Genomic DNA, 11165 nt, shown 5'->3' with positions numbered 1-11165 from the left:
CGTGTCCATTTGAGGCCTTTGGAGTAAGAGGTCCCACAACATCAAGTCCCCAAGCTTCAAAGGGCCATGAAGAAACAGTAGGATACAACGGCTCCGGCGGTTGGTGTATGAAGTTTGCGTGGAACTGACAGGGTTCACATTTTTTCGCAAAGTCCATACAATCTTGTACCATGGTTGGCCAGTAATACCCCATTCTCTTTACGCGATCATGAAGTTTAGGCCCAGATTGATGAGCGCCACAAATTCCAGAGTGAGCTTCATGCATTGCTTCAATAGCTTCATCCTTGCTTAGACACCTCATCCATTGGCCTGAGAAAGAACGTCTGTAGAGCGTCCCTTTATAGTGAATAAACTTTGGAGCACGTCGACGTATCTCAACCTTGTGTCTGGGATCATCGGGTAACTTTTGGTGGTCCAAGAAATCAATGATAGGTTGACGCCAATCATCTTCATCAGCTGTGTAGACGCATATCATGTTGGTTGTGTCTATATTTTCTTCTCCTTCAAGCAACGATACTGCCCATCGGTTGCAGACTGGGACTTGCATAGACTCTTCTGCCCCCAGTGCCAAAGTGGCTGCAAGATTAGCAAGCGCGTCAGCCAACGTATTGGCACTCCTTGGTACATGACCAATATGGATGTCGTCAAGCTGATTCAGCAGTTGTAATGCCCGTTGATTGTAGGGAATCAATCTTCTTTTTTCACTTCATATTCACCAAGGACTTGGTTCACCACTAACTCTGAGTCTCCGTAGATGTCCATATCCCTGACGCCTCTTTCAATCGCCATTTGAAGGCCGAGTATAAGAGCTTGGTATTCTGCCATATTGTTCGTGCACAACTGAGTAAGTGTAAAGGCATATGGCATGAGATGATTATGTGGAGTTACAAACACAACTCCAGCTCCAGCTCCATCTTGCCTTGCAGCACCATCAAAGTACATATGCCATGGAGGCAGAATGTCCACGTAGAAAATTTCTTCTCCTGGGAGGTCATCTGAAATTTCCCACTCTGCTGGCACTGGATGATCAGCAAAGAAGTCGGCGATAGCTTGACCTTTCACAGCCTTTTGAGGCACGAACACCAAGTCATACCGCTTAAGCAACATTGCCCATTTCGCAAGTCTTCCAGACAAGACTGGTCTTGAGAGTATGTACTTGATTGGATCAGCTTTTGAGACCACATGTATGGTATGCGCCTGCATGTAGTGCCTGAACTTCTGGATGGCAAACACCAAAGCAAGACATATCTTCTCTATAGGTGCGTAATTCAACTCAGCTCCAACCAAGGTACGACTCAGGTAGTAGAGTGCTCTCTCCTTGCGGTCTTCAATTTATTGAGCACACATTGCCCCAAAGTGAGCGTTCTTGTCTTTTGCAATGTAGAGGACAAGTGGCCTTCCGGAATTGGTGCCCCAAAGATCGGCGCGCCGGCCAAGTACTTCTTGATGCTATCAAAAGCATTTTTTCATTTTTCATCCCATTGAAATGGAGCATCCTTTTTCATGAGATGGCTAAACGGCTGGCAACGCCCGGCTAAGTTAGAGATGAACCTTCGGGTGTATGCCAAACGTCCTTGCAATCCGCGCAACTCTTTCAATGTCTTTGGTTCCGGCATTTCGTTGATAGCTTTGATTTTCGTTTGGTTAATTTCAATGCCTCTATGCCTGACCACAAAACCTAAGAACTTCCCAGATGTGACTCCAAATGCGCACTTGAGTGGATTCATCTTGAGTTGACATTTTCTAAGTCTTTCAAAGACGGTTCGAAGGTCTTTGATATGGTCTTCTCTTTTCTTTGATTTGACAACCATGTCATCAACATAACACTCTATTGTTTTATGCAGCATGTCATCAAAGATCTTTTGCATTGCGCGTTGGTACGTAGCGCCAGCATTCTTCAATCCAAACGGCATGACTGTGTAGCAGAAGATCCCTTTTGGGGTTCGAAAACCTGTTGCTTCTTGATCTTCAGGTGCCATATGTATTTGATTGTAACCAGCAGTACAATCCATGAATGATAGGGCTTCATGACCAGTGGTTGCGTCAATCATCAACTCTGTAACTGGCAAAGGGAAGTCATCCTTCGGGCATGCATCATTAAGGTCTCTGAAGTCAACACATATGCGCAGTTGTCCATTCTTCTTTTCGATTTGGGACAATGTTTGCTATCCAGGTAGAATATTTGACTTCTCGAATGAAACCTGCTTCAATGAGTTTATTGACTTCCTTTTCAATTTCAGGTACAAGCTCCGGCCTGAAACGACGTTGAGGTTGCTTTTTGGGATTGGTGCCTTTCTTGATTGCTAGACGATGAACGGCAATTTTTGGGCTGAGTCCAGACATCTCCTTATAGCTCCAAGCGAATACATCCTTGTACTCGACCAACAACTTGTAGTACTCCTCTTCTTCTTCCTTAGTCAGCAGAGCACTGACATAAATGGGGCGAGGATCTTCAATAGTTCCCAAATTGAGTTCCTTGAGTTCATCCCACCGATCGATTGCCCCCGTCTTCAAGTGTTTCAGGGGCCTCATCGGCCTCAACTTCTTCATTCTCGTCAGGTATCTCTTCTACTGTGATGTGATATGACGACGTTGTAACTTCTATATCTCCTGGCTTCTTTACACCAAAAGGACGTGAAGATGAAGGAATAGGCTCAACATTTTTTGACTGGCCTGTGAGAACTAGTACGCGCCTCCTTGCTTTGAGTGGCTCATGCTGGATGATATCCACTACTTGCATACGCTTCATGCGAGATGGTATTGCGCTTCTCAAGTCATCGCTTACTCTTACTTCTTCTTCATTTGGTGTTGTAGAAGTTGAGAGAGGACGACCCTCACCGCTATTCTTCTTGGGAGCTCCTAGTCGACTGAAGACTGTCTTTGATGGACCGCCCAAGCGTTCATGTATTGCACCCTTCTTGTTTGTGCGCAACGAAAGTGTTGATACTTTGACTTTACTTTCTCCTTGATTTCCAAGCCTGGTAAAGACAGAAATGTGTTTGGTTGAAGCACTTGGTCTCCCTAGCCTTGTAAATATAGAAGGACGACACTTCTCTGCAGGTGGACTTATTAAATCGAAGACTGAAGATGGATGCATCTTTTCCTCTCCTTCATTTTCTTCGACCTCTTCTCTTTGTGATGTCTTTGAGAAGACGCAGTAGCCCCTTTTCTACGAGCACCGATCTTCACAGCACGGGAGACTCATATCCGAGCCCGCCCGGTCACACCATGAAGCTCCCATCTTGCTTGAACACTTCATGTTGCGCTTTGTTAAGACCGTACGGCTTAACTTCTATAACTTTGCCGAGAGGAGTCGGATTTGTAAAGTCATATCCAGCCTTCGCAAGTAGCTTGTAAGCATTGGAATCAAATATCCCCTTGTTTTTCTCACTTGATGATTGACTGGATGAACAGACGAAACCATTCGGAGGAGGTCTCACAATCTTCGTTTGAGATGAACTTGGTAGAGGTGTAACGACTTTGGCCACCCATTCCTGCTTGAACACCAGACTTGACTTTTTATCCTTAGGCTCTATATTTGGTGTTATACACTCTGCAAAAGGACTATCCCCATCTTTGCGGCGAGACTTTGGGATGTAGCGTAGTACTGGTGGTGTAGTTTTCTGCGGCGTCTCTTGCTTCTTGGGTGACGCAACAGGAGTAGCTGTTTTGCTGGCTTTGTCTACATCTTTCTTAACATCATTTTCTTTAGCAGGACTTGCAGCACTATCTTCTTTGATAATGTTCTTTTCCCGCTTACCCCCTTTTTCTGTTGAAGAGATGGTGGTTGGCATGAACTTACTGGAAGTACCATTCTCTTCAAAGAATTTTGCATCAGCGAAGAAAGAGTCAACCTTAGAGAAGGGTTTGGCATCTCCGTCTATCTTCCTTTCACCACCACGATAATATTTCACGCATTAATGGAGGGTTAAGGCGACAACTCCGTTTTCGTGCTTCCAAGGTCGTCCCAGCAATAGTTTGAACGATGTCTTGCCATCCATGACATGGAACAATGTGTCGGAAGAAAGATCACCCATGGTAAGGTTCACGCGGATCATGCCAACTGCGCGCTCCCCATTCAAGTTGAAACCATGAATCATTGTTCGACTAATGGAGAGTTCGTCCATCGTGATCCCTAATTCGTTCATGGTTGCTTTTGGCATGAGAGTGACTCCTGATCCTCCATCTATTAAGATGCGCTTGACCTATTGCCCCCGGATGTATCCGGACACATAAAGTGGCATGTTGTGAGGTTTGGATCCAAGAAGTAAATCCTCATCTGAAAAACTCAAGGCTGCGTTGCAGGAGACACATCCAGTTGATTGCTCAAGAGGCTCAATTTTTTCTTTCATCTTGCCCGCATAACAACTCGGGCTTCTCAAGTCCTTGAATTATCAGCTGACGCTTCTCTTTAGGTAGATGAAAGATTTGCTTCCATCCCATGTTTGTAGGAAGGGCGTCAAGAGCAGCCACTATTTCGTTCTCCTTTTCAGAATGCAACTGTTGTGGTAATACCGCATCATCTGGGCCTCCTTCCTCTATCTTCTTTTTATCATCACCACCTTCCGTAGCTGAGACGGTGCACACGGTAACCTTGTTTAAGAAGTCTTGTGGGAAAAATTCTTTTAAGGTGACGGGACTCGGTGGTTCTTGCTCAAGTATATCGATAGGCAAGACATGTGGTTTGACCATTGTTTTGGACTTTCTCTTTCCCTTCGTCTTGCGAGATTTCGTGCTTTTTGATTGTTTTCTTCGACGATGAACAGGTTGCGTTGTCTGTCTTGTTTGTTTCTTTGACTTCTTGCACGTAACCAAAGTCCAACCTTCATCGTCATCTTCGTGCTTCTTTTCCTCATTCTTATCCTGAGGAGGTAGTCTTTCTTCCAATGACGTTGGAGGTAGTGACGACAATGACCCTTGGATCCGTAATGCCACAGGCTCAAAACTCCCGAACTGCAACATATACACACACTGTCCTTGTCGTATAATTGGCTCGTCAGGTTGCTCCAAGACTACGAGTAGTTTGATTTGTGGTTCTTTGTGTCATCCAAGTCAAGAATGATCTTCCCTTCCTTGGAGAGCTGCATGATCTTCTCCTCGAGTGTTATACACTTTTCAATAGGGTGACTCACCAGCACTGTGATAACGTGAGAGTTGGGATCGTTTGTCTTGTTTGCTTGCTCGGGGTGCTTGGACTCGGCAATTGTATAATCTTTTTTTCTAAGAGGTCATCTAGCATTCCGACAAGTCGAACTGGGAATGGGTATTTCTTAGCCCGCAACTCTTTCAATGTAGGCTTGTCTCGTTGGTAGTTGTAAGAGAATGACTCTTTCTTCTTTTCATACTTAGTCTTTGACGATATTTTCACAGTGTGCTTCTTTGGTTTCGACGACCATTGTTTCCTTTGTCGACGATTTGGAGTTCTTATCAGTTTTCTTGAACTCCTTCTTTTCACTTGGCACCTTAGAAGAACTTGGTCGAGCACTACCATGTTCTTTGATTGTGATCTCCATGTCATGGGCGCGGGTAGCCAGGTCTTGGAAGCTCTTAGGCATGATCCCTTTCAGGATGTAAAGAATGTCCCATTTCATCCCGTTGATGCACATTTCAAGCTGGCCGACGCTTCACTTAAGCGATCCTTGCATTCCAGGACTCAGCGCACGCCACATGTTGATGTAATCGACGACAGGCTCATCTTGCCATTGAGTTGTCTTTGTCAATTCGCTCTGCGACGACACGTCCGGTGTTGTAGAATCTGTTGAGGAATTCATCTTCCATGTGACCCCGGCTGTCAATTGACTCGAGTCCAGATCGTGTACGGTCGAACGCGATCCCTTTGAGCGAACGAACGAATCGCTTCACCAAACGATCACCCTGTTCCAAAGATTGTTGCATGTCTCGACGAAGTGGGCGATGTGTTGCTTTGGGTTCCCCTTCCCGTCGAATTGTTGAAATTTTGAGGCCGATAGCCGAGATGGCATGCGCAGATGTCAATCCTCTTCGTAAGGCTTGATGTAGCGTCCACTACTTGTCGAGCTATCATCCAACTGACACTTGATCGTCTTGGTTATTAACTCCTGCAGCTTCTCTTCAGTGAAGTTGTTGATCTCATTCTATGGCTTTTCCCTATCCTCGCCAACTTCTCTATCGCTATCAACATCCCTATCGGTGTCACCATGCTCGCTCTCGGCCTTCCTGTCACGGAGTGCCACCACCTCTTTTTGGAGCTCATCGATTTTTTTTGTTCTTTTCTTCATTCTCCTTCATCATCTTCTCAAGGAGATCATTCATTTTTCGCATTCGATTCTCAAGAGTATCGCCACTTATCACCATGACTGAAGCAACGTTAGGAGTTGAGGTTTCTTTCTTCTTTGGCGATGCTTTGGGTTTGGAAGGAGAAGCCTTCTTGTCAACCTTAACACTTCTAGTCTCCTCGCGTGAAGGAGAAGAGGCGGCCAGGAGCGTTGTAGCAGCAGCAGCTATGGAGGCGACAGAGAACTTGCGTGGCCTAGTTGGGACGTGTGCGCGAGCGTAGATCGGCAAAGAAGCAAGATTGACAATGACCTTCTTCGCCATTCCTCTTGTGGAGATGCCAACCGACCGTGTAGCAGGGGAGGTAGCAAACAATGGGGTACCCGCGGGATATCTGCGTAGGTCTTCTTGGATGGATGGAGGAGGTGCTTTGCTTGGTAGACATCTTCTTGTTTTGGTAGACTTGAATAAAACAGCAGTAGAGATGAGAGGTAGAGATTTTCACGTCGGGTTCACCAAAATTTGTAACAGCAAATTTGTATCGCAAAATAAATGTAATATAAAATAGGAAACAAATGAATTTTTTATTAAATAAGAAAGTTTATGTGTACAATCTCTAATGTATCCTCTGATTCTAAATGCCGTAGTAGATCACGTAAACGCTGTCTGTAGTAGAGGCGCGAACGTTGTATTTGAATGACTTTGTAGAGGTTGTATGCACTCTGTAGGAGGTGTCGATTTGTATTCTTGAGAGGGTCACCGCGACTTGTTCTCTCTTGAATGTTGTAGCTTGAACTTGAATTTCTTGGCGGAGAGGCACGTTTTGGTGTGCTTGTTGATCGCTTGCAGAGGTGTCTTGCAGAGGAATTTATAGAGCTTTTGTGTCTTCTTGTCTCGAATTTTATGATTATAATTTTTCGACGACTTGAAATGAATGGGAATAGCTCTATTTATAGAGTTTTAATTCCTCTTGGTGACTTTTGACATTCACGGGCCCATTTATGGGTTTATTAGTGAACTTGGCCCAAATTTGATCTTTTTCGGGTTTAATGATCTGGATAACCCATTTTGTAATCCGAGTCGACCCGTATTTCATTTAATCGGGGCAAATTAATTAAATCGAGCTAAAATTTAGTATTAACTCAGATTTATTAATTTATTTTATTTATTCGGCACATTAATAAATTTTCAGTGCCTACACGTCACATCTCCTTCATCCGTGTCCCTTCTTACACGGACACCACGCGAGCCACCATAACTCCGTTCCCGACTCATCAACACTCAACCTCCATCTCGACGAGCACCACATCTCCACCTCACTGCCATCAGCCTATTCATATCTTGGTTGCGGGTTTCCATTTTGATTGGGTCCATTAATTGACTCAATTGGCCGAGCTTCGGAGCAATTAAATGTAGAAAAGGACAAGAGAAAGACGTCCTTGCCTCTGCTTTTAATTATTATTAGTCAGATGCTGCGTTTTTTGTAAAGAGAGATGTCATTTCATCCATGTGTGTGTAATATAAAAACTAATGGGACACCAACCCTTATGGGACAACAATTTAGACGCAAGCACTTTTTAGAAACAACAAAACAGTAGCTTTGAATAGAGCAGTAGTTAGAAAATAAAACACTCTTATTTTCTCTATTATTTCCTCATCTCATTATTTTAGGGTAGGAATTAATGCTCCCTCCATACCACACTAATGGCAATATTGAAAATCTTGGCACTATTCATGGTCGTAGGGAATCTTCGATATTATTCTTAATCTATAAGACAAAATATAGTCATGTGAGATCTTGTTTGATTTATTGTAATGAATGCTATAAAAATATCAAATTCTTATAATTTTTTATATGGGTTTTCTATCCTATGCCCAGTGGGCATAGGTTAAGAAAGCAAAAATAGAAAGATTTAAATGTTTTCCTTGTGAAAAAAAGTAAAAGTAATTGTATATTACAATTTCCCATAGAGACATCATTAAATTCTTTCTTTTTTTAGCTTTCTTAACCTATGCCCAGTGGGCATAGGTTAGAAAAACTCTTTTTTATAATGTGTAACTAAAGATATTCACGTTGGAAAACGTGTCTCGACAAGTGTGAAAAAGTCAATGTTACCATTGGTGTGGTATGGAGGGAGTAGTAAATAGCTCAAATTTTAATCTTTTATAATCTTCCATCAAGATCTATCATTTTCATACTCAATTTAATCCAAAGTTGGTATAATTTCTTATCCTTTCTCTTTTATGTCATTTATTTCAGTTTCATGTTCTTGTCAATTTTTGTTGGTAATTTATTTAAAGTTTGAATCTTTGTTAATTTAATTATGTTTATTTCATGTTTATTGTTAGTCAGTATTCTAGTTAGTGTTAATTTTATCATGTTAGAGTAGTTTAATAGTTAGGGTTTGGGGGTTAATGTTGGAATGTTTGAGTCTTGAATTGGGTAATTGTTTAAATGGTGTTTGGTTTGATTATTGTTGGTTATTAGTCTTGTGACACTAATGATAATTAGTGTACTTAATTAAGCCAACGAGAAATCCGGGGTTTGATTAGTTTAATTACTTGACTATGATTGTTAAGTTAATGTCATGATAATGAGTTAATGTATTAATCGGGCATTTAATTGGTAGTTTGAAAGAATGCTACTTTAAGACCCTAATCGACAATAATCACCTTGCTTAATGTGCTAATTGGTTGTTTGAAAGAATGCTAATTAATGATATGTTTCCCTTTTCTTAGACTGAGACTTGGCTACATGACACCCCCACTACCCCTAACTCCCTCAATTACTTGTTTATTTCTATTTTCTTATATGTTCTTTAGTCATTTATTTATATTTTCATTAGGTTAGTTACTTTTAGAATATTCAAACCTTCAATATTTTTGTCCGACTAAGCTAAGAACTAAACAATAGACTTGTAGCCTAACCCCACCATCCTTGTGATCGACCTCGACTTACCAAACTTTACTAGTTAGGTATCGAGCTTTATAAAATTGTTTTTGATAAGGGTGTGACAACTTTACCCTATTATCAAAATGGCGCCGTTGCCGGGATGGTGCTTTGTTAGATATAAGTGTTAGTTTAGTTTTGGGATTAGTCATTTTATTGCTTTTGAAAAAGAAAAAAAAAATGAATATTTGAAAAAAGAAAAAAATGTGATGTTTGTTTACTTTTATCTTTAGTTATTATTGTTAGTCACTTGCATTTAGAGTCTTACATTTAATGTCTTTTATTTAGTGTCTTGCATTCTATGATGTCTTCATCCATGTCTTTACGTGACCATAGTATACCCGATTCGAACTTGTTTGCCTCTCCTATTGATATTGAGAGGATGTGGAGCTTGATTTGCATCCTGATTGGGTTGAAATCTTATAAAAAGATGTGTTTCTTGGTTTGCCAAATGAGACTGTGCTTGACCATCTTGAAAGTTTTGATAGGAAGTGTCTTTTGGTGAGAAACAATGGTGTACCAAAGCATGTTGTAAAACTCATGCTCTTTCCGCTTACCCTTGGGGATGGAGCCAAAAGATAGTTATATTCTCACCTTCCTAGCACATTTTCTACATGGGACGACCTTGCCCAAGCCTTTCTTACCAAATATTTTCCATCTTCTAAAACTGCCAAACTAAGAAATGAGATCTTTACTTTTTATCAAGGCGAGTTAAGCGAGGCTTGGGAGAGGTTGAATGAACTTTTGAGAGCTTGTCCTCATCATGGAATCCCTATTTGGCTAATCACCCAAACTTTCTTTAACAATTTGCATCAATGCGTTAAAGAATTGATAAATGCATCGGCCGGAGGTGCCTTTGATAGTTTGGGTGATGATGAGGCAAGATCTTTGCTTGAGAAAGTGGCTAAGACTGATGATAATTATGGATTTGAGAGAGTGACACGATTGATTGAACCACAAGTTGAGGTTGATTCTCCCAATTATGTTCACAATGTTCAACACTATCGTGTTATCCCTCCTCCCACAATTGAGAATGATGTGCATGCATTTTCTTATTCTTGTGATACATATGGTTATTTGGGAGATGATTCTTGTGCTTGTTCTTTATATGCATCCCACCTCCCATGTATAAGAATATGATGAATAATGATGATAATATGCACAATGTTCAATCATACCATGCTCCCTTTCACCCAATGGATTATATGCATGTTTCTTCATCAAATTATGTGTCATGTGGTTGTTTTGGAGATAGTTTTGACGTGTGCCCTTCCTATACTACCCAAGCCCCAATGAATGATTGTTTGATAAGTGATGTTTATAACTTGCATTTCTTTGATCCCTCTTGTACACCACCTTACTCTCCACCTCATTATAATGCACCAAACTTTTTCACGAGTCAAATTCCACCTCCCTTGAATGTGAATGTTGTGCATGAGTTAACATCTTCCTATGAACCTTGTGGTGATTTAAGATATGATTCCAATGATTGTCTTTCTTATTCACACTCACCCTTTGTGAATATTAATGTGATAAATGATGTTAGTAATGATATGCATGATGTTCCCTCTTATCATTCTTCCCTTCTCCTAATAAATCTGTGTGATATGCAATCTTTTTCATTTAATTGTGAACCATGTGGTAGTTTTGGAGATAACATTGATGTGTGTCTCTCTTCTTTTCCCCAAATCCCCATGGATGATTATATGGTAAATGATGTTAATGATTTGCATGTCTTTAACCCTTCTTATGAACCACCTTACCATTTTTCAAGACAACTTTCACACTCTTTATGCCAATCTCCACTATACCATGTGAATTTCAAATTGTCTAGTAATGTGTGTGAGATGGAGGTTATGATGTTTGAATGTGATTATGGATTAATTGAGACAAATTGTTTACTTGTAAAAAAGTTGTGGATCAATTGTATTTGAGTGAATTGGAGTGTGTATCATTTGAGGTT

The 11165-nt window shown here is 41.2% G+C and overlaps 1 pseudogene; it reads right to left on the bottom strand.

The window, feature by feature from the left end:
• Positions 1-9874: 9874 nt before the first annotated feature.
• LOC141609540 (small nucleolar RNA R71) lies at positions 9875-9972 on the bottom strand (annotated as a pseudogene).
• Between the last annotated feature and the right edge of the window lie 1193 nt (positions 9973-11165).

The sequence above is a fragment of the Silene latifolia genome, chromosome 10, assembly GCF_048544455.1.
Source record: "Silene latifolia isolate original U9 population chromosome 10, ASM4854445v1, whole genome shotgun sequence".
NCBI classification, from domain to species: Eukaryota; Viridiplantae; Streptophyta; class Magnoliopsida; order Caryophyllales; family Caryophyllaceae; genus Silene; species Silene latifolia.
This window is presented reverse-complemented; position numbering and strand designations above follow the sequence as displayed.